The following is a 24,412-nucleotide window of genomic DNA, read 5'->3' as shown; positions in this document are numbered from 1 at the left end:
AAATCACAGCAGGATCTGAGGAAGGATTCTTATCTAAATATTTATGAAAATTCAGCACTTTATAAAACATATCCATTTTTTAGGTGATGGAGGAAGAAAATAAGGTGCTTTGTAAAGCATCTAGCACAATAGGAATGGCTGAAGGCTTACAAATATCCATGTTTAATAGGTTATGTATTTGTTATATCTTTCTTGAATGTCTGAAACCTGTTTACCTTCCTAATGGAAGTGCTGCAACATTTTCAGAATAGTGTCACCAAAGGACAATTCTTTTCTGAGTCAGAAGAAACAGTGTCTTCATCTTCTGACTCAAATCCTTTAAGGAGATTGAATCTGGGAAGAATACGCTAAGGATTCCACAACCAAAGCCTCCTTCTCCTCTTCAGAAGAGGTATGCCGCTTTCTTTTCTGAAGGGTACACAAAGGAGTAGAGAAGAACTGTGGAATCTTCAGAGATGTAAGAGCTTTGAAAAGCCCTTGTGAAAATTTGTACCACTTTTGTTGTGGATCAGAATGAGAAAGAGTACCAGGAGGGCAGATATGTTTAATCTTCTGCTTTCTCTTTTTAGGGATATCTATAGACAAAAGGCAAAGAGGGACAGACTCCTAACGTACCCTAATAATGGTAACCGAGGCAACCTCTCAAATGGAAATCTGTGGTATACCATCTAGCTCCTCAGAAATAACCAGCTGGGGTAATCCCTTTGTGGCATTGCTAGCTGTCTGATTAGTTGAGTAGGATGTGCCAGAAACCTGTGCCTTGTCATCCTCCAGAGGGGGTTTCAACAGGGGGAGCAGGAAGATATTTCAAGTGGTCAGTGGGCTCATCATTTGCCTCAAGACAGATATCTGATTCTACTGGTCAACAGGAACTTCAGATTGTTTAGGCTTCTTAAGTTTGTTAAACAACTGCTGAGGGACATCCAAGAGTAACAACTCAGAGGCCATCTTTCTTTGCACTATTTCTTTGAGTCTTTGAGCCCCAAAATTAAGGAACCTGAACTACTTCTGATAGTTTTAGGGATGAAAAATTTAGAAGTAAAGCACTTCCTAAAATTATTTTCCAGATCCAAGGAAAAAAAAGGCAACTTGATATCACTATCTTTAAAGGGGATCTGCCAAACCACAGTTACATTTGTTTTTCTTAGCTAATATGAATTTGAACAATTTTAGTCAAAAATTTATGTGAAACAGGAAGAGTCCCCAATGGGGATTCTTATTTGCCCACAGCAAATGAAAACGGATATAGGCTGAACAGCTGACAAACTGCAGTTAGAGACATAGTCTCCCTACATGGACTAGCAACAAGAAAGTTCTGAGGGACTTTGTGCTCATAGATTCCTTCTGTACCAACAGATAGCCTCATGCATAGGTTACAGGTTGGTCATACTGTGCAAGAGGAAGGACCCCAAGTTTTTGTAAACTGGTCAGACACATGGCTTTCCATTAGTAAGCCATACTGCCAACAGTGATCAAATGAAAGACATCACATAACAGTGGATGTCACTGCTGCTGAAGGCTGTGGATGAAACACCCATAGTTGCCAAAGATGGTTGAAATACATGCATGGCTGGATGGTCAGAATCATAGAACTTCATTTACTGGTTGTCACTAGTGGAGTTGTACCTGTACAGGTGTAGCTCACACCTAACAAGCATTCTTAGATTTCCTTGGCCTGGGAGTATCCAGAATTGTTATTTCTGGCAGTATCTTTTTATGTATCAGGAAAAGGAGTGATGTCTCTATACACAATAGTATTTGGCATATATTTTTAAGATAGCATGTTGTTAATGACCTATGAAGTTCCATCTCTGCAGCTACCATCCTGTGGAGACAGCACTGTGCCTGTACGTGGTGATGACATTGCAATATATTCTTCTTCTCCAAATATTATAAATCACTGCCTACCCAGGTAAGGGCATTGCCTGTGCTTTTTCTGTCTGAGAAAAGTATAGTCATGTAAGCAAACTTACCATAAAAGTAGATGTTTAAATAATTACTGCTGCAGTAGCCTAAGCTATCTGGGTTATATCCCGCATAGAATATAACAGCCAGCCAGCTTCCAAAGTTTCAGGGCACCTTCCATATCCCCAAATTGTTAGGTAGCCTGAGCTGAGCTGACTGAAAAGATAGGGTTGGGTGCCTAGCCTTTTAGAGCTTTTATGCCAACTGAGAGAGGGGTCTAAGTTCTGAGAGGACATTGCTGGGAAAACAACAATATATGTCCACACCCTGGCATAAAAAAATTAGCAAAATAAAGAAAATGGGGGAAGGATGGGGCTACTGGAGCAGTGTCTGTTCAAACATGTGCTGTTATGGTAAGTTTACTTACATGTCTATACTATATTCTTCATATTGAACACTGCTGCAGTAGCCTAAGCTATATGGGTAGATTACCAGAGCTTGCAATACCTGGGAGGTGGAAGGGTCCAGAAGCCCCTGAAGAATGGTCCTAGCAAAGCCTGTCCTAGACCTGAGAAAGGAATCTGGTTTGTAATGTTTTGTAAATGTATACACAGAGGACCAAGCTACTTCTAGAATATTTCAAGAGCCCAAACCTTTCCAAAAAGCCATAAATGAAGCCAAGGCCCTGATGGAATGAGCACTGACCCTACTTGGAATAGTTTTGTTGTGTTAGGAATTACAAAAGGTAACAGCCTGAGACAACCATTTGGATATGCTCTGATTTGATACAGTTGTCACTTTTTCTTACCTTACCTTACATGAAATTAACAACTGATCAGAAGTTCTAATAGATTTTGTTCTGTTAAGATAGTACCTTAGTTGTCTGTGGACATCCAAGGTATGAAGTATCGTTCTCCCTCATTCCTGAGTTCAAGAAAGAACATAGAGATATGGATCGATTGGCTTAAGCTAAACTCAGATACCAGTTTAGGCATAAAAGAAGGATTAGTTCTCAAAGAAATCATGTCTCTGTGGAAAATGAGATAATGCTGACCTCCACAAAAGAGCTTGCAACACAGGTACTCTTTTTGTAGAGATCAAAGTAATCATCAAAACTGTTTTCTTTGTTTAAAACATCACGTCAGCCAGATGAACTCATTTGAATGGAACAAATGTTAGCTTCTGTAACACAAAATTAAGATCCCAAGGAGGAGACATCAGTTTTCTTGGAGGCTTCTTTTGCAGTACCCCTTTCAAAAACATTTTCACTTGAAAATGCACTGAAAGAGGAGGATCCATGGGCAGACATGCTCAAATGGCCAACAAATGAACCTTGATAGAGTAACAATGCAGGCCATAGAATAGTAATTCACACAAATACTGTAAAACCAGTTGGCTGTTTGTTTTGTTGGCACCAACCAGGAAACCTTTTCCATTTTCTTTTATGATTTCCCAGTTGCAGACTTTCTTGTCTCAATTTGTACCTGCTGAAAATGGATACCTAAAAGGTATATAAACCCTGTCAACCAGGTAGTCAGTTGCAGTTGTTTGGAGTCAGGATGTATCAAACACTCCTGATCTTGTGTAAGCAAATCTAGTCTGTGACAAGGCTTGTGGTAATTGCTGCTGGCCAATTCCAAAAAACAGAAAACTCATTGTAGCCTGGGCCAGAAGTGAGTCATCACAATGATCTTTGGGGAGTTCCTCTAAATCACTATAAGTACCTGGGATTTCAGTGAAAGATTAGAAAAGTCTAAATGAATATTCCTGACCAAGGGAAAAAAAAAAAGAAAATGCATCTGTTTTCTAGGCCTGCTTGCATGGAATACTGGAACATTATTTTGCCAGTTGATTGTTTAAAGAGGAGGCAAAAAATCTTGGCAGATGCCTGATCTACTTTCCATTCATAAGAGTCTGCCTTTATCCTCCTGCTCAGCTTGTCTGCCACACAATTTTGTTCTGATGGAATATAAAATGCCTGCACAGTGAGACTGTGTTGTAAAGCTATATTGCATGCTAACATGGCTAGTCTGTAAAGCATGCAAGATCTGTTTTCCCCTTGCTTGTTTATGTACCACTTCATTGTGGTAGTGTTTGGAAGTACTTGGAGAGGCTCTGGAGAACACAGATGATTCCAGGAGCTGATGGCCTCGATAAGAGTTAACATCTGTTTTATGTTTATGTGCTTTGGTCTGTTTTTCTTGTTACAGAGACCCTGCACTTTTATTCCCATTGACACTGCTCCCCAAGACAAGTTCAAAGCATCTGTAGTGACTGACTGCTTTGGAGCAGGACAGGAGAATGGGAGACCTGGATTCAGGGATACTTGATGTCTCCACCAAGTAATTTCTGTTTTCACAAATCCCAGGACTGGAATCTGAAAAGGCAATGTGCATTGATACTAGGAAAAAAAAAAAGACTTCATATGCCCTTGTATCTTTCTCATGTGGAGTGCTGCAAAAGGAATCATGAGAATCATGGCTGCCACAAGACTCATAATCCTGAAGTATTCTCTTGCTATGACAGATGTCCAAGTGGAAAATCCCTGGAATAGATCTAAATATAGATCTATTTTTTCCTGTGAAAGAAAAGCTCTTTGTACTAAGATGTCTAGCAGGTACCCCAAAACACAATCTCATGTGATAGAGTTAAAAAAGACTTTTCAATGTTCTCTTGGAATCCCATGCTGTGTAGGAAATCTCTTAGCCAGGCGAGAGATTCCTGACACTTTGAAAAAGACTCTGCAAATATAAGCAAGTAATTTAAATATGGAAAAATGTGGATACCCTGTAGCCTGCAATGGGCTACAACAGGAGCTAGACACTTTGTGAACACACTTGTTGCAGTAGATAGCCCAAAGGGTAAGGCAGAAAACTGATAACGTGATTCAGACACACAAAACCTTATGAAACACCAGACATCTGGATGAATATGATGTGATGTTACGCATCTTTTAAATCTAAGGTTACTAAAATACTCAAATGAGGAAGAATCAGTAAAAGATTGTGAAGTGAAAATATTTTAAACTTGGGCACTGTCACAAAATGATTTAGGAAAGAAGGATCCAGAACTTCTCTCCAGGAATTATCTTTCTCTGACACTAAATACATTATTGAATACAATGAGGAAAGAGTAGCAGTTTCTATTACCTTGAGACAGCATATTATGTAAGAGGACAGGAGGCAAGAGCATGGTTTGGTCTGGTGGATGAGGAGGAATCCACTGAAAAGGAGGAATTACCTCCCACTGCCATTTGTAACATAGATGTATCACATTCGGAACCAATTTGTCTAAAACAATCTGTTTCCAAAGAAAGAAATGAAGATTTCAATTTTCTAGAAGGGATAAGGGACTGCCAGGGTGGGAAGGAGGGGCAAGGTCTCTAATACAATCGCTCTGCCTTGTTTGACCATCCTTGTTCTAGAGGGTTGCTGTTTTTTTTTTTTCGGTACATTCCTGTAATTGTTTTTTTAAATATTTGCTTACCTGTATTCTACTATTTCTTATCAAAATTGAAAGAGGAAGCCAAAAATTTATTGGAGAATTGAGAGAAGGAATGCTGAACAATCTGAGAAATTCCCTGAGCTAGCTTACCTCTCTCATCATATTTTTGATAACATCTGCAGTAGAGGGTCCAAAAGCTTTATCTTTATCTAAAGATGAGTTCATATTCTTGACATCTGGGAAGATCTGAATAATGGTCAGGCAAACCTCCTCAAAACAGTACCAGTGACAACAGGCCTAGAAGCAGTATCTACAGTTTCACAAACATACTTCAAACAAACTTCATTTGTATATGCAATTGTAAACACAGAAAATATTAAGTCCTTAATACAATGGTTAGAACAGGTAAATTGTTAGAAAGAGCAAATGATGTTATTTAAATTGAGAATTTAAGAAGAGGGCATAATTCCACTTATGCCAAAAAAACTTTTAATAACCAGATAAAACCATTAGGGACTGTTTGTTAATGACTGGTTGGATATATTTATTATTTACTAATACTATTTCTTGATGTATGTGTTTTCATTTTGAATCATAAGATAAATTTATCCACAATGCTATAACTACAATTGTTGAAGTAGCATACAACTGAATATCTTGGAATCCTGTTCCACCATTATCCCAACCTTTCCTGTGCCAGTCAAAGGAAACTCTTGGCTTATTAGGATGCCAACAAATTAAAAAGAATAGTATTTATCTTCTTCATCATTTTTGGTGGAGATAGTACTAAAGACTGTAAGACAAACAATATTTTAAGAATAATTACCATCTTAATACGCATTAATCATTCTTCCATGGTAAAGAAGGACTTGCGCCAATTTGTGACTAAACTTAAAATTTTGTCAACGACCTGTTGAAAGTTTGTTTGTATCATTTATATACTATACATAATGGTTATACCAAGGTATTTAATTTGACTGCTATTCCAACTGAAGTTAGAATATTTTTTGTATGAATTTTTTAATTTTTTTATTAATTAATAACATACTTGTTTTATTATGATTACGTTTTAAGTTCAAGATTTCTTCAAACTGACTCATAGCACTAATTATATGTTCTAATGAATTTTCTATATTTCCTATTGTTAGTAAAATATCACCAGCAAAGAGCTGAATCTTTAGTTGAAAACCTACTTTTATTTTGAAACCATTAAAGTTCTTTTTGGATCTAATACTATTAGCAAAGTGTTCTATAACTAATGCAGAAAGTAAAGTTTTGTGCATTTTTGTAATTTCAAGGAATTAGAAAGAAAATAACCTATTTTAACATAAGCACAAGAGTTATTGTATAACTTAGAAATTAATGCAATTAGCTCAGATGAGAAATTATACACTTAAATGTTTTAAACAGGTACAATCAATTAACTGAGTCAAAAGCCTTATCTAAATCAAGACTAATGATAGAAAGTTCTTTTTTAACTTTATTTTCATAGCCTATTAATGCATGCAATCTTATTATATTAACCTGTACTTGTCTATTATTATATTATCCTGTACTTGTCTATGTAAATAAACCCAGTCTGATCATTGTTAATTAGTTTAGGTATAAGCAGATTAATTATGTTAGCTAAAATGGACATGGACATCTTATAGTTCACATTTAAAGTAAAATGCATCTGTATGATGAACACTTTAAAGGATCCTTATCCTGTTCTAAAATAGGTGATATAAGGAAATATTTCCATGATGGGGGAACTTCACAATTGCTTAGATTTCTCTACAGACCTTATCTAATATTTTAACTGCATCATCTGGTAGTGTTTTATATAGTTCTAGTATAAGACCACCTAAGCCTGGTGCCTTTTAACATTTAACCTTTTTTATTTGATGTTTTATTTCTGTTAAAGTGAATGTTCTATCATTTTTTTATTTGTTCACTTGTTATTTTATTTTCCTATACAAAAGATTCAACTATATTATCATTACCTAGATTATTTGTATTATTATTTATATTTTCATAAAATATTTTAAAGCCCTCAAGGATACCTTTAATATCTGCTCTTCTTTCATTTTTATTATTTATATGTGTTATAATTTCTTTGAAATGATTTAGTTTATTAATTTTCTTTGATCTAAGAGCAAGTTTATGCAAGCTTAAAGGGTTTGATGAATATGCCTGAAGTTTAAGTTTTTTCAGGTTTATTAAAACTTTATGATTTAAAATGTCAACATATTTTGTATTTAAGTTTTTAAGTTCAGACTGACTGATAATGTCATTTGGTTTTAGATTTAACTTTAGTGTGTCTATTTTGGCCTGTAGTGTATTCAATTCTTTGTCACATTATCTTGTTTTATTAATATATCAGCTTGTAACTCTTCCATTTAAGTAAACCTTTAGTAAATCCCACAAGACAATGTCAGGTACTTCACCATTCATGTTTATTACTAGGACATTTTTGATTTCTTTAACATACCAGTCCTTCAATCCATTTATTTTAATAATGTGCGCTGATAATCTCCTGTGATATATTAAACTGTCAGTTTTTAGAATAATATTAAAAGTTATAGCATTATGGTCTGATAATGGACATGAAACAGTGAAACATCTCTGATATGTGATAGATTGTTTGAGACAAAAATTTTATCAGTATTTATTTGTTTTCCATATCTATATGATTAATGGATAAATTGAAGTGCATTTGTTTTCCTTAGCTCATATATATCCTTTAAATTCATTAGATTTACAAAATTCATTTAGTGTTTGACTGAAGATATGATTCTTAACTTTCCATCTGCAGTGGAACTTTTGTCTGATAAAATACATTTAAAATTGCTTGCCATTATGACTTCACCTTTCATGTAATAGGCTATAGTGTCCAAATATTTTTTTGCATCTTTAGCTCCAACCCCTGCAATCCAATAACAGTTCACAAATATATATAATTTTCTGTTTCAGTCAAGTATAACAATTCTTAACATACCATTTTTATCAACACAAGTATCTTTTACTTTAGGAATTACTGGTGAGTTCTTTCATAAAATGAGGATGCCTCTTCTTTCAGCTAGAAAGCCAGAACCTGCCAAAACCAACATTTTTTTCATATAAGTTTATTTACATCTTTATTAAGTAAATGTATTTCCTGTAGAAATACTATTTGAGCTTTATGTAATTGCAAATATTTGAACAGATTCCCTCTCTTTACTGGATTATTCACTTTCGGCTTTTTCCGGTTAGGGGTCGCCACAGCGGAACTCCGGTCCGCTAATGATTGGCAGTAGATTTTTACATGCCAAGTTGCCAGCTCTGATGCACAACCTTCAATGAAGGTACGCCCATTCACGCATGTCTCCACACAGAAGACGCTCTAGCTGAGAATCGAACAGGACAATTTCATACTGTGAGGCAACAACGCTACTGCAGCACCACCAACGCAGTACTCCATTAGTATAGATATGCATTTAAAATCAGACATTTATATATAAGAGAGAGAAAAGTACAGGTATAATGAAATCATGCATTTAAAATCAGACATTTATATGTAAGAGAGAGAAAAGTACAGGTATAATGAAATCACATTTATGTACATAGTTTATTATATACTTTATATATAACAATATGAAATGTTCAGCTATGGACAAAACTTTTGAAACAAATACAAAATTACCTAATGATATAACCCTAAAACATTCTGTCATGGAATAACATATTCCTAGTTTGTTGAAAAGATAAACAAACTACCTATCAAAGTCTCCATTAGACTAACAAAGCTTAGATCATGCTTCTGATTCATATTAATGTGTCTCGTATTTTTAGTATGCAGTATCTTAAAAAAACATTTGGTAAGTTATTATGAGTAAGGAAAGTTAAACAGGTTATCAGAATCTTTATTATGAGTTGATCAAACTGAATACTTTACTATCCTCTTTCCCTGTACCTCACATTATCTCCCTGGTCTACTATAGGGAAGAAGTCAACTGCTATTTTCATATTTATTAATTTATAGATCAGATGATTTTCTGTTTTTTCTGTTTTATTTACTATGTATAAAGTTGTTCATAGGATCATACATTCATAAATTAATACCAGGCTAACTGTCTTTGTGGGCCATTCCAAGTCCAGTCAATTACCCCATGTGAGAATCTAACCCCGCACCTCATACCTATAAAGTGAACACTTTAACCACTATACTAACCTTGCACCCTTATAGACATATTTATTTTCTTTATCTATATACATATTTACTTAGTCTGATCTCTGTTTCTGTTTATATACTATGTATTGTACTATTACTATATTCCCAGGTTATATATTTTAGCTATAATTCTAGTGTAGAGTATTATATAATAGAACATTTATATTTACCCTTATGTATTTGATACTGTTTCATCTACTACTACTGTTAGAATCAGTTATATTTTACCTTAAAATTTATGTCTAATAGTATCTGAACAAACATCTGAAAAATCTTCCCTTTTTAGATTCAAACTTTACATAACAAATTGTTTTGAGATATTAAGTTTTGTTATCATTAAAAAAAGACAATAACAGAGAAGCACAATCTTATATTTTTTATCAGAAGTGTCATTCTATAGGTTAGTATATATACTATCCTTTTCTTTGGTATACTGCAAGCATTCAGAACTATTTAATAACTGACAGTGGTTTAGAATACAATTTACTGTCTTTTGCTTATTATCTAACTTGTTTTCATTGACATCTTAGCATATGATTAAAAATGTTATGATTATTTATTTTTAGACAGGAAGTAAACTGGACATTTCTTAAAATTTACAGAACTACCTCAGCATCACAAAACTAGTAATATCTCTAATTAAGCTGATTCAAGCTGGTCCTCATGACAAGGGCTTGTAAATGAGCAGTTTATCAGTTACAATTAAAAAAAAACATTTATGAGTGAATCCAAGCCACCTCTACATTATACATAAATCCTTCAAATCCTTCAAAACCACTAAAAAAACAACAAAAACATTTCAAAGTATGTTAACTACTAAAAGGCTATTGTATTTAAAGAAATATCATTTAATGATTTAGTGAGCACCATGTATATGATATGTTTAATATAAAGCAGACTGTCATTTTTTGAAAGAGTCACAGCATATAAACTTGCATTAAAAGAATGAAAGTTATGTGTGATCCAGGTTTAACTTGTAAACGTGTGACTGTTACTATAATTATATGATAACATTCCAATAATAACGTTTATATATATAAGAAACTAGATTTTTTTATACTTTGTTTATAACACAGTATAACTTTCCTGGGTGCTATTGTATGTCAAGTATACTATCAACAGCAAGCACTCAACATTATGTAATAGCAGGCAGTGTTTAAAATGTAATTCACTGTCTTTTGCTTATTATCTAACTTGTATTCTTTGACATCTTAGCATATTATTTGAAATATTATGATTATTTTGATAATATTAGTGACCACTGATAATATTAGTGACCATATGCTTACATATGTCATTAGACAAAATTTGCACATCCCAACTACCCATAAACTCAACACATCCCGCTCAAAAAAATTCTTCAACCCTGATAATTTCCTGAATGAATTGCAAGCATGTGACTGGTCTCCACTGACTCACCTTGCACTTGATGAGGCAGTGACCTACTTTAACACCAACTTTCTAAAAATCCTAGACTATCACGCTCCTTTTTGCTCTACTAGGATAAGATCCAAATCTGCCCCATGGCTAACTAAACAAACTAAGCAAAAAATGATCCTAAGAAATAAAATATGGGCCAAATGGAGAGCTACCAAATGTCCATCTGATCATCTCCTCTTTAAACAATTAAGAAATGCCACCAAGAAAGATACTCTTAGAGACAAAAAGGAATTTTATCTTCACCTTCAACAAACCAGTCAACAAACCCTCAAAATTTTGGTCTGGTATTAATAAACTTCTTAAACCAGGACATTCAACTACTCCTACCCCTTCAGGCTTCAACCTCAACAATTCCACCCAGATCCCAGATGCCTTTAACAATTATTTTACAGAAGTCATTCAAACCCTAGCTAATTCATTACCCACACCTACTGCTTCCTTACCAAATACCTCTAAAACCTCATCTAATACCTTTCATATTCAACCTGTCGCTACATCTCATATTTTTAAGCTTCTCAAAAAACTTAAACCTTGTACCCCATCTGCTGACCAACTCCCATCTGAATACCTACAAATTGCTGCAAAAGCTATAGCCTACCCCATATCCATACTTATTAACAGGACTATCTCTGAAGGAAAAATCCCTACCTTATGGAAAATATCTCACATAATTCCTCTACATAAAGGGGCTCTTCTACTGAGCTTTCAAACTTTCGCCCTATTGCCTTACTCTCTCCATTATCAAAGATAATGGAAAGATGCATACACAAACAAATTCTCAACTACCTTCTACAAAATAAACTTCTAGCCAACTGTCAACATGGCTTCAGACCTTTCCACAGCACTACAACTGCCCTTCTTTCCTTCACTGACTCTATAAATAATAATCGAATAATAACCTCTTTTCCTCCAAGACTGTTCATAGACCTGTCAAAAGCCTTTGATATGGTTAACCATAATATACTTCTTGACAAACTAAATCTCTATTCTCTTGACTCACAAGCACTTCAATGGTTTAGGAGTTATCTCCAAAACAGGCAACAAGCAGTGCTTTGGGACAATAACCTATCTTCTTTACTCCCAGTAAATATTGGTGTTCCACAAGGCTCAATCTTAGGTCCCCTTCTTTTCTCATTATTTATCAATGACCTACACTTGAACATACCTCAAGCCACCTGCATTCGATATGCTGATGACTCAACTTTAATCTGCACTGCAAAAATGTTGCCTCCGTCCAGTACCTCACCGAAAGGGTTTAACAAAATGTAGAAAAATGGATTATGCAACAATGCCTCCTCCTTAATCCCAAAAACAAAACTACTTCTCTTTACTCCTACTCACAAATCTCCCACACCATTCTTCACTATATCCTCTAATAATGCTACCAATATTAACCCAGATATGACCACTCGCCTATTAGGTGTAACTATTGACAACCATCTTAATTTTGATGACCATATTAACACCACCATTAAAGCTGTTAACAACAAAATTGGTACTCTCTATAGAATTAAACCCTTCCTTACCCCATTAGCTAGAAAAACATTGCCCAGACCCACCTTATCTCCACCCTTTTCTATGCCTCTGCTATATATACTAAATTATCTAAAAATAACATTACCAAACTCTCTACCTGTTACAATAGTATAGCTAGATTCAGTACTGCTACTCCCTCAGAACTCACCACTGTCTTAACCTCAAACAACTAGATTGGTTAGAACTGAATAACCACTTACTCTATCAACAGTTACTTATCATTCATAAGACCCTTTTCTACCCTGATAATACCCCTAGCCTTACTAAATTGATTTCACCCTATAAAAACCTAGCTACTCTACGCTCTGCTAATAAACTCCTAGTATCCTTGACTAAATCTTACAATAAAGCTGGGGACTCACTATTTTCAAATACTGCAGGAAAAACCTGGAATCAACTCCCTCATGAAATATCTAACCAAAACTCTACCTCTCTTTTCAAAAAACATATCAAAGAACATCTTAAAACTCAGTGGCTTTGTCCTTGTGCTAACCCCGACTGAAATTGCTTCTCCACTACTCCTAACTTTCCTCCCCTCCCCTGACTATGCCTCTAAATAAGACTTTCAATTTTTGACATTTTATATCTTAGAAATAGGCTATACTATAAATTCTTTGTCTCATTCAACTCTATCTTTGTGTTTTGCATATCTGTTTTTGTTAGACTAACTGTATATGATGCATATCTATATAATTGTCTGTTTTTGTCATTTGTTTTTAAACAAGGCTACCTTTGTACTTTGTACTTTTTCATTCATATCATTGTTTTGTTAATAATTTTTGTTTACTGCTAGTGTTGGAGCTTTTCTCCCCGGGCCTCTACTGAAAACGGATGTATGTCCAGCTAGACTAGCCCGGTCAACAAATGTAAAATAAATAAATAAATAAAATTTTCTTTTAGACTGGAAGAAGTAACCTGGACATTTCTTTGAATTTTCAGAAGTCCTACAGCATCACAAAAGTGCTTGTGGCTCTTAAATTATTTCAAGCTGGTTTTCATGATAAGGGCTTGAAAATTAACAGTCCATCCACACAAAAATGCTCACAAGTGAATCTAAACCACTTCAACATCACACATCAATCCCTCAAACCCCTCCAAACCACATAAAAAAACAACAAAAAAGAACAATCTAAAAGTATCTCAACCACTAAAAGACCACTGCACTTAAATAAAATAACATTTAATGATTCAGAAAGCACTATTTCTATGAGATGTTTAATATAAAGCAGACTGTTATTTTTAAAGGAGACATAGCATATAAATGTGTGATCCAGGTTTAACTTGTAAAAGTGTAAATGTTACTCTAATTATTTGATATCATTTCAATAGTAACTTTTACCTATAAGTAAAAAGTTATATTTTATACTTTGTTTATAACACAGCATGTCTTTTCTGGGTGCTATTGCATATCAAGTATACTGTCAGTAACACACTACTGGACCACTTTAAAAACCCAGAATGCAAATTAACATGCCTCTTTAGTGTCATTTGTTGCATCTTATATTATATTTAAGCTCAGCTTAAATTACTCAGCTATGACAAGATATCAGGAAAGTGTGCCACCTCACATAAGTTTTATCATAATGATTAACTTTTAATAAAATTAATAGTTTAACCTTTTAAACTCTGAATGAAAATAAGTGGCTTTCATTTCACATATAGCTAAAAGAATTAAACTCTAACATTTAAGAAGGGAACTAGTAACCATTGAAGAAGGGAAATAAATAAACAATTTACCTTGTAAAAAGTAATATTCGGTACCTCTTCATAAGTATTTAAGCACTTCTTTAAATTAATTAGAATTCATTGCCATGAATTACATTGCTGTTCATTTGCCCTTCAGTGTTTTACTGTTTTTGTCCTTTATTAATTTCTTGTTGCATTTCTCTTCAAAGAAGTTGACAGATTCCAGTCCATTTCTTTTGTTTTTTTTCTAGGATATTTTTCTGCATAAAGTCCACTGCATCTTCCAAGGTGTTAACATTCTTCTTTTCGTCTGGAAGGTGAAACCTTATTTTTGCTGGAAACAAGATTTGTGCTTTGATATTGTTTTTCTTTAAGCATTTTAATAAGTGGAACCCATGCTTTTCTGTTTGACATCACCAATGTTGGACGGTCATTGTTAAATCTTATAGTATTTTCTTTAATTTTAACTGGATAATTACTCCATGCAGCTTTTAAGACTAAATCCTAATCGTGACTTGAGAAAAATCTTACAATCACTGACCTTGGTAAAGAGATGAGTTAGAAAATGATCTGTGTGCCCTTTCAATGCCAAAGGAAAAAGCTTCAGGCAGGTTCAAAGTTTCAGGCAGCCAGGTATTAAGGAATTGAATCATACCGTCTCCCTCTTCTTTTTTAGGAATCCCATACATCTTGATGTTATTCCTTCTAGATCAGTTCTACAAGTGTTCTATTTTTCTGGAATAAGTTGTTTTGTTTCAGAAGAATTTCAGTTTTATTCTCGTTTCTAAATAATCTTCCATCAATATCAGACATTGCCTGTTCTATAATCGAGATTTGTGATGATTGTTATTTAAGAGATTCACTCAGCACTTAAACTTGTTTTTTACATTACTCTTTAAAATTGTCCATTTTGTTTTCTAATTTATCTATCTTTGCAGATAATTCACTGATGTTACTTAGTATAGCCTGCATGTCTTTTTTTCAAAGTACTGTCCTGTACACTGGGCTTAGAGTGGCTTTTTCTGAAATAATTAGTTCATTCTAGCTTTCTTGACAGGGAAAAGCAATTAAGAGTTTCAGACATATTATTTTGTAGTAAATCTTTCAGTAGATGTTCAACTATAACTCCATCAAGTTTTACAATGTTCTATTTGAATTTTTTTAGTATAAATCCTGTCAGAGATGTTAGAATGATGCAAAGCTAAAAATCAGTGCTGCTAACTGATCACCATCTTGACCACACCACCCTTCATGGTATTTTCTGAGGGACTGAGGCACAGAAGAATAAGTCATATGTTTAGTTTTCTGTCTCCTTTCAATGTGAAAGTTAAGACAAACAGACTTGGTACTGCTAGCAACAGCTTCACTAGGGATGAGCACTAGATTCTGGCTAAGCAGGTGTACATTCTCTGCCCCTTCTCCCATGACCAACAAAAGTGGTTCTCCTTTGCCTACTGAGGAGACCCCAACAGCACAAAGGATGTGACTAATCACTAGTCCATGGTGGCTGTATGGGCAACACCAGAGGTATCCAAGGAAAAAGATAAGGGGTCTGAGAAGCCAGATGTGGTCACGACAGTTACTCACCTGCAGCTGTGGAACATTACTAACCTGCTGTGATGGCAAAGACTGCTTAGTTAATGTTTTCTTTTTATAGATGGAAGAAGGTCTGACTGAGGGACTGGTAGTTCATTCCATGGTCAAGCCAAAAATGGTGCTTTCTTCCTGGGGAAGCTTAGCAACTGTCAGTAAAACAGGAAAGTAATAAAAAGTCACCTTTTCACACAATAAAGAGAGAGAGAGAGAGAAAAAAAAAAACAGTAAAAAGCACTGTAAACATTTTCCAAAACATGAAAAAAAAATAAACATGGTTACACCAAAGAAAAAGTCATTTTTTAACAACTTTTACCACAAGGGTTTAAAAGTGCACTCCCTTTTAAAGGTACATAAAGTAACATGACAGTCAATAAAATGCTTTTCCATAGCTTTAAAATAGTTGTTTTTCAAAAAAAAACTTAATTTAAATAATTAAAAAGTAACATGGATGATTTTCCCCAAAAGGGCACTTCTGTCCAGCAATGGAACAGTGTTAGCCAACCAGAGATTCTCAAAACCCACAGAAGAGAACTTTTCCCAGCAGCAGGAAATATCTGAAGGGCTTGTCTCCCAAACCTGTCTTTTTAGTCATCTCAGATTGATCTGACAAATAGTTTGGCCACATGGAATGTGACCTGAAGCTTTGGAAACATTCTGTCTAGCTGGTTGTTATATCCTATGCAGGATATAACCCATATTGCTTAGGCTACTGCAGCACTGATCAATATGAAGAATATCATAAAGTGTCACTGCATACAGTAGCCTGCATGCATCATCATTCATACTCACAGGGTCCTCACTTCTAGGAGACAATTTAATTATGAATGTTAGTGTATTTGCACACAGCATCTATTCCATACTGAGAAATGTATCGCGTACACAGATATGGGTGTAATTCTGAAGAAGTCTCAGGCTTACTGAGAAGAAAACCATGGTGAGAAAGTTAAGTGTTTAAAGTGTTTAATAAAGTTGCGGATTTTTACTAATTGGGATTCCCTGTCCTTTGCTTTGGTGCCTCTACAATGCTTTTTGCTCTTATTTGCATACACAGATATGCTGATGCGTAATCATATTATACACATCCACGTTGAGCCTCTGTTACACATGGGTTGCCATTTTATTTAACAACTAGCTTTTGTGTAGCAAATCCAGCATTAGAATTCCTGTCTTAGCTGTACAGGTAAAAATAACAAAAAAGCAGCAAAGGAGTGCTAAAAAATCCCAGTTCTTTATTGTAAGTGTTTTCGTTCATCCACACTATACAATAAACTTCTTCAGACAAAAACCTACCCAACATTCCATGCCTTATATAAGACACTTAATTAGCTAATATATTAATTAACAAGACCTTCTTAGGCTAATCTAAGATTGTATATTATAAAGCTGTAAAAACTACAAAATGAAATTTAAAAATGCTAACAAGCACATAAAACTTTCTTTTGTGCCAGATAATAGAGTTAATGTTGCTAAAACACTAGTAGATTTAAAAATGTTTGTTCATAAATTAAATGTATCTGTATTGTTGGGCAATAACTTTTGTATGCACAATGACTTGAGAATTTCTAGTGTTTTCAATCTCCCAATGCATGAAATGCTTAATGTGTATGAGAAAATCTATGAAATGGATATTAGAGCTGTTCTTGGAAAAAAATCAGTCTAATCATTCAAATAGAAATATGACTATGGATGAAAAAGAACTGTTGAATTTTCTTAAACTTCAGAAAGTAAGGGTTAGGAAGCCCGATAAAGGGGGTGGTCTTGTGTTTATGGATGAAATTGAATACCAAGGGAAAATGTCAGCTATCTTGGAAAGTGATAATTATGCTAAAGTTAGTTTGAATGAGGTCAAAAGTACATACAAAAGGGTAAACTGTATTATTAATGATTTGTTTCTCAAGAATTGTGTGAACATTGACACATATCACTACTTGATGCTTGCACCTGTAACACCTGTTATTTTTGGATCTCCTAAGATCCATAAGGACCTATTCAATCCACCCTTTCGAACCATAGTAGATCATCATAAAGCCATCACGTACACTTCTGCCAAGTATGTAGATAGTAAATTAAAACCACTAATACATACAGAAAAAAATTGTCATGATTCCTGGAGTTTTTTTTTTTAGAAAGCATAAACCAGTTAGAATTTTATATTAGTTACAATTTTTTGTCAGTAGATATAAAATATTTGTATACTGTCATACCCCAGGAACTAGGCCTGCAGTGGGTATGTGACTTTTTAACAATAAAAGGCATGGATAGCAAGGAAATAGATTTGATTGAAGTGCTTCTTGAACTGGTATTACAAAATAATTACATCTTATTCAATAACCAATTTTTCTTGCAAAAAACTGGAGTAGCCATGGGCTCCCCCTGTGGTGGAAGCTTTGCAAATTGCGTGATGGCTTATTGGGAATGGCAATTTTTATTTAACAACACTATGCTGTTTGGTACACCCACTATCAAGATGACATGTTTTTTATATGGAAAGGGCCACAAGAAACAGTAGACAAATTCCTGAACATCATTACTAGTTTTACTAAATTTCTAGAATTCACCTACCAGTTTGGGATAGAAACTATTATTTATTTATTATTTATTTGCAGTTGGTTTACCAGGATGGTCCATTGGGCTAAGATAGCCAGTTTTCAATGGAGTCCTGGGGAGAAAAGCTCCAAAACATACACATATACTAAAATTTTTGATAATAAACATGCAGCAGAATACACAGTATATAATAAACACTTTTGTACAGTATTACAAGTACAACTACAAGCATGATTTTAGATACAATTTAAAGGAAGAATAATCATAATAAGTATTATTTGTAAAAGTAGATTCTTACAGTGATAAGAGAAAAGAAAGTAAGTTTTCAGTTACTTTAGAAGTAAGTGAACTGGTACTGACAGACAGCCTGGGTTTAAGATTTGGTTTATGTAGGAGGAGTAGTACAGTAGCATTCCCAATGAGATGTTAGGTGTGAGTGGAGCATGGTTTTAAAGAGGAGTGACTGCTAGTGGAATGGATTAGGGGTAGCAGTGAGTTCCAGAGACATGCTAAAGAAAATGATAATATATGTTTACCTGGTGGGCGAGCAGGTTTGTGTAATTCAATAAGATTTTGAGTGTTTGATCTTAGGAGTCTATGAGGTATGTGCATTTTGAAGGTGGAAGCTAGAGAGGGGCAGAGTAAGGAAGTGAGCTTGGTCAAGTTGGACATAAGTGAGATAGTGGGGCAGCTGTAGCCAATTCAGTTTATGAAGAGCAATACAGTGGTGAGTGAAAGATCAGTGACCTGTGGCAAATTTTGAGATTTTATTGCAGCAGGAGGTTAGTTTGGCCTTAAGGGAAGATTGTAGGTTAGTAAGGAGTGGGGCACCATATTGGAGAGATGGGATGAGGTATGTGGTGGAGAAAATTATTTTGGTAGAAGAGGAGAGATAGCGATTGTGACGGTATAGCATTCCAAGTTTCTGATGTGTATTTTTAATGTTTGTATGTAAGTGAATATTGAACTTCAGCTGATCATCAATGGGGACACCTAGTAATTTTGCATTAGATACAATTTCAAGAGGAGTATTTTTGAGACTAGTGATGATGAATGTGTCTTTATCAGTGATGGTGGTTTTAGAAGTTGTAAATATCATGAGTTTAGTTTTTGTTGCATTAAGTGCCGGAAGATTATCTAGCATCCATTTTTGAGTAGAGGAGAACGCATCTTCAGTTAATTTTATGAGAGTGGGAATAGAAGTGGCAGAGCAGATAATTGTTGAATCATCGGTGTATTGAATACGTTTAGTATTGGAAATGGCATGGTGGAAGTCATTTATGAAAATGTTAAACAGTAGTGGCCCTAAAATGGAACCCTGAGGTACACCAGCTGGAGTGCTAAGGAATGGGGAGCTAACATTCTTCCACTTTCCTGATGGTTGCCTATCAGAGAGGTAACTGGTGAACCAATTAATTAAGGAAAGGGATAGATTTAGCTTGGAAAGATTAGTTAGTAGAATATTGTGCATATATTAACTTTTTAGATGTACAGTTTTCTAAAGATACAATGAATAGGAGATATAGGGCTACCATTTATAGAAAGCCTACTTATTCTAATGCTTTTCTCCATTTTAGTAGCAATCATCCATTTTATCAAAAGAGATGTAATAAAAGGGCAATTGGTCCGCGCTGCCTGATTGGTCTCATCTGATTTCCAAGTTGAATGTGAACTTTTAAAAAATATGTTCACAAAAAGAGGATATCCTACACACCTCTTTGAACAACTTTTTAGTGAAGTATATAGGAAAAGGAATAATGGGCATTTTAAGCCCATCCTGTGGAAAGGCTACAGTGAGGTAGAATATGATTTAAACACACAAGATAGAGATCCCAATAATCTTCCCATCCAGTACGATCCAAAACTTAGTTTTTTAACTACCTACGCTATAGATGCGGCAAATATTAAGGATATTATTATTAAAAATTGGGCCCTCATTATGGAAGATAATAATGTGTATAGAAATTTGGGAGGAAAACTCAATATAACATATAGAAGAGGCCCAAATTTGAAGAACATATTAGAATGCAACTGTATAATACCTAAAAGCAATTGGGGCATGAAGAAATGTGGCAGATGCCATCAATGCCAATTTATAAAAGTAGGGAATTGCTTTAGTATATACAACAAGCTCTATAGTGTAAAAGGAAGATTTAATTGTGAGACAACAGGAGTGGTTTACCTTGCCCTATGCCAGCAGTGCCAAGGTTTTTATATAGGAAAAACAGAACGGGCACTTAAAAGATTTACAAACATCAATATCACATTGGAAAAAAGTCTACTACCAATGCTCTGGCAAGGCATGTTACAGATAATCCTACACATAAATTCCAATTCATCATTATGGATCAAATAAGCAAAAATCTTAGAGGTGGACCTTGGGGACTGAAGTTTGAAGAATGTGAACTATTATGGCAGTTAAGAACTAATGCTCATGTTCCACCAGGACTGAATGAATTTAGTTCAATCAAATGTATCTTAAGGTTACAATCATTGGATAGGTAATATGTGGCATTAAATGTGTATTTATATATACACTTAATAAAGCTATGCCATGATGGTACTAATTAGTCTAAGTTGTATTATTTTTTATATATGTGCATATTTTTAAAAAAGGTAAAGTGTTTTACCTTTTTAGCCTATCATTTAAATAGGAAGGGGAAGCTGTTTATTCACTATTTCATCATTCATATATACAAGGAGTAAATACATACATAATAACATGTTATATATTGTTTTTTCACTGTGCTTTATAACAATTCATAATGGCAAGTTTTATGTGCTTGTTAGCATTTTTAAATTTCATTTTGTAGCTTTACAGCTTTATAATATACAATAGTTAGATTAGCCTAAGAAGGTCCTGTTAATTAATATATTAACTAATTAAGTGTCTTATATAAGGCATGGAATGTTGGTAGGTTTTTGTCTGAAGAAGTTCATTGTATAGTGTGGATGAACGAAACCGCTTACAATAAAGAGCTGGGATTTTGTTAGCACTCCTTTGCTGCTTTTTTGCTATTTTTAGTAGTTTTTCTGCAAGTGTCTTTTGTTTAGCTGTATGGGTAGCCAGGGTAGATACAAATGTGGAAACTGCTACTACTGCTGTTTCTGCATCCTTGGTTACTGGCCCTAGGCTGTCATGTGGACATAGCTGCACATGCTGCACTACTTTAAAATCAGAGATTACTCTACAGTGTGACTCTGACATGCACAGCCTAATATTATATGTTGGTGATTCAGAATATGCATCTGACAGCAGCATACATGCATCCATTATATATGCTGAAACACACAAATCCCCACAGATGAGAAGGAAAAGTAGCTTAGTGATACTACCTTATAACTGTGTGTCACTGTGGAATAAGTCACATAACCCTGTGATTTAGTATGTCTCTCCCCATGGATGTTGACTCTTTCTATCCACCACTTCCACAAATAAGAAACACAACCATACTTGTTGGGGAACAGCTGGGTAGCAGCTGATACAAAGTTTGACAATGGATTATTGACATAAAGTCGGAGGGATGTGAAAATTATTGATGGGGATTACTGAACAACAAACAGGCAAGGGAGGTGACACACATATGGAAGGGGAACACCAGGATACAGGATGGGGTGGGTATTCCACTCTCGTTACCATGCTGCCTGTGCTAGACCCCTAAAAGAGGTTAGTCACCATTATAACGACCTTCCCCACTAGGTCCCGCCTGACGTGATGATGTTAGCAGTGCCAGGCAGGAGTGTGAAACCACATGAGAATTCTCTCTAGGTGCCCAGTGCAGGAATCGAACCACTAGTCCACCAGCTCTCCCACCACCTCTTTCAGCTCCTGACAGGTGGTGAACTGTGACTCCTGGCAGTGTCACTTGAGGAAACAATAGGTCTCCCCTTCAGTGAGTGACCACTAGAGACCACTAGTGATGCTCTCAGGTTACTCTCCATTGCACCCAATCAGAATGCAGGTCTGGAGCCAGAAGGAGTACTGGCAGTAGAAGGCTAGGGCCAATGGCAGGGTGGATACCGTTGGTCTGACCATGGCAGAGGCTGCAGAAAATGGTAACATAGATGGATAGAAATAAAACAACACACATAAAATAAAATGTAAAAGTAATACTGTAATTAGTACAGAAATTAGTACTGTTATTGTTTCAGATGACTACTCAGACTGCTACCTACTGTTGTACTAAACAGCCAATAGATATGCTACTAGGCCAACTCAGATTGTTCTGCCCAGATACATAAACTCAAATGTTCTTACTGTAGGATGAGTGGATAGGTATGCAGTGTCAGTGTCCTCATAGCCAGGGCTGGGTGTGGTGGGTACAGATTACACTGGTAGGATGGGAATGTTGTATATATTATGTCATGGTACGTGTATGAATTATTAGCTCTGTGGACATGCCAGATGGGACATATTCTATAACATGCCACGTATACTTGTCCAGTTGGCATCTATGTAATCCAATATCTCTATAAGTGCATTGTGCTGTACTATAAACAACAAAGCAATTTTGTACAACAGACACAGCTATCAGCAAGTGCTTTGTAGGGTCTGTTAGGTAATTTGCTATGCACAAAGACACTCAGTATGGCTACAGCACTAAAGCAAGGGGTGTGCCACATGAAGGTATCACTGACAGGGGCACAGAATAGAATAATGCAAGGACAAAATACCACCAACATCCTCACCCCCAGCACAACACCCCCATATGCCTTCTATGGTCCCCAACAGAACTCCCCCACCCCAAAACCCCATCAACACAGGTACCACCCCAACAGTTAATAATTTTGCTCTTTGCTGCCTCTGTACACAATAGAACTGCAATACCTTTCACCATGTCACTGTTGGGTCATTGACCTATGACAAATCATCTTAGAATGACATAGGTTTACTGCTTGATGAGTTAACTGTACAATTCAGGAACATTCATTTAAATGGTATTCATCAGAATAAGAACTGCTCTATAAGCTTCAAAACTGTACCATAAACACAGCAGTGCTTATACTGGGCCTCATCACATTACTAAAGATTGACACATAACAAACAGTAGATCACTGACTTACCTGTATTAACACTGATTACTAGAAGCACATCATTCTTAAATAGAGGTAAGTGAATGGGGAATGGTACTTGTTTCATTTTTCCTTTATTATTACTGTTTTACTTGTGTGTTATTTGATGACATCCATGACAGTGTAATACTGTAATGGGTTAAGTTTCTGAGAGTAAATAACAATAGTGTCACTGTGTGAGGAGGACTATATACAAGGTGCAGTTTGCTGCCCTGGCAGGGAAAGTAGAGGCATGCCATCAGTGGGGTCAGCACATCACAGTTCTGAGGACTGTATCCTAGCAAACTCTATAGGTAACATAGTCCTACCTGTTCATCAAGAACTGTGCATTCTACCCAATAAGTGGCGATATGCTAGTGTTACGAGGTGCTCTGTCTGCTAATAACTGCACTCATGCTGGAGAGACCTGTGAATGAGGATTACCTATGTCATGTGTGTGTATTATAGTCCTATATGTACTACTTGCCTTGATGATGGAATTAGTGAAACAGTTACTGAGAGTATGGTACTGACAGTTGCTTTTTTGAGGGGGTGCAGCTAGTAGAGAGCAGAGCATGCAGAGAATGGACTTGTATTCAACATTCTGTCAAAACAGTACTGTTTTCCTCTTGTGTGCATGCTGTACACATATCTGATGCCTAATATACAAAGTGTATGCACACCTGGATATACTATGGTCTCTGTTCTCATTGACAAGTTTGCCACTGGGCTACCTTTTAGGACACATCATTGCATCAATCTAAATCAGCTTGGTTGGCTTGAACTACCCAGCCTAATCCAGTATAACCAACTGATTATGGCCTATAAAATCCTCTATAATCCGGACAATACTCCTGCACTTAAAAATATTATCACCCCCTATAACAATCTTAGACCGCTTCGATCCTCTAACAAACTACTAATTCAGACTAGCAAAATTAATAACACAGTGGGTGATTCTCTCTTTGCAAACTCTGTAAGTAGATCCTGGAACTCTCTTCCAGCTGATATTAC

At 35.5% G+C, this 24,412-nt stretch overlaps 1 protein-coding gene across 1 annotated transcript in view; it reads right to left on the bottom strand.

Moving 5' to 3' along the window:
• Positions 1-24,412, bottom strand: part of HTRA4 (HtrA serine peptidase 4) — an 853,851-nt gene that overhangs the window by 511,562 nt on the left and 317,877 nt on the right. The gene's annotated exons all lie outside the window — the stretch shown is intronic.

This window comes from Protopterus annectens, chromosome 9.part0 (assembly GCF_019279795.1).
Source record: "Protopterus annectens isolate FY-2018-M chromosome 9.part0, PAN1.0, whole genome shotgun sequence".
In the NCBI taxonomy this organism is placed as follows: Eukaryota; Metazoa; Chordata; order Ceratodontiformes; family Protopteridae; genus Protopterus; species Protopterus annectens.
The sequence above is the reverse complement of the archived record's forward strand: the minus strand, read 5'-3'. Positions and strand labels throughout refer to the sequence as shown.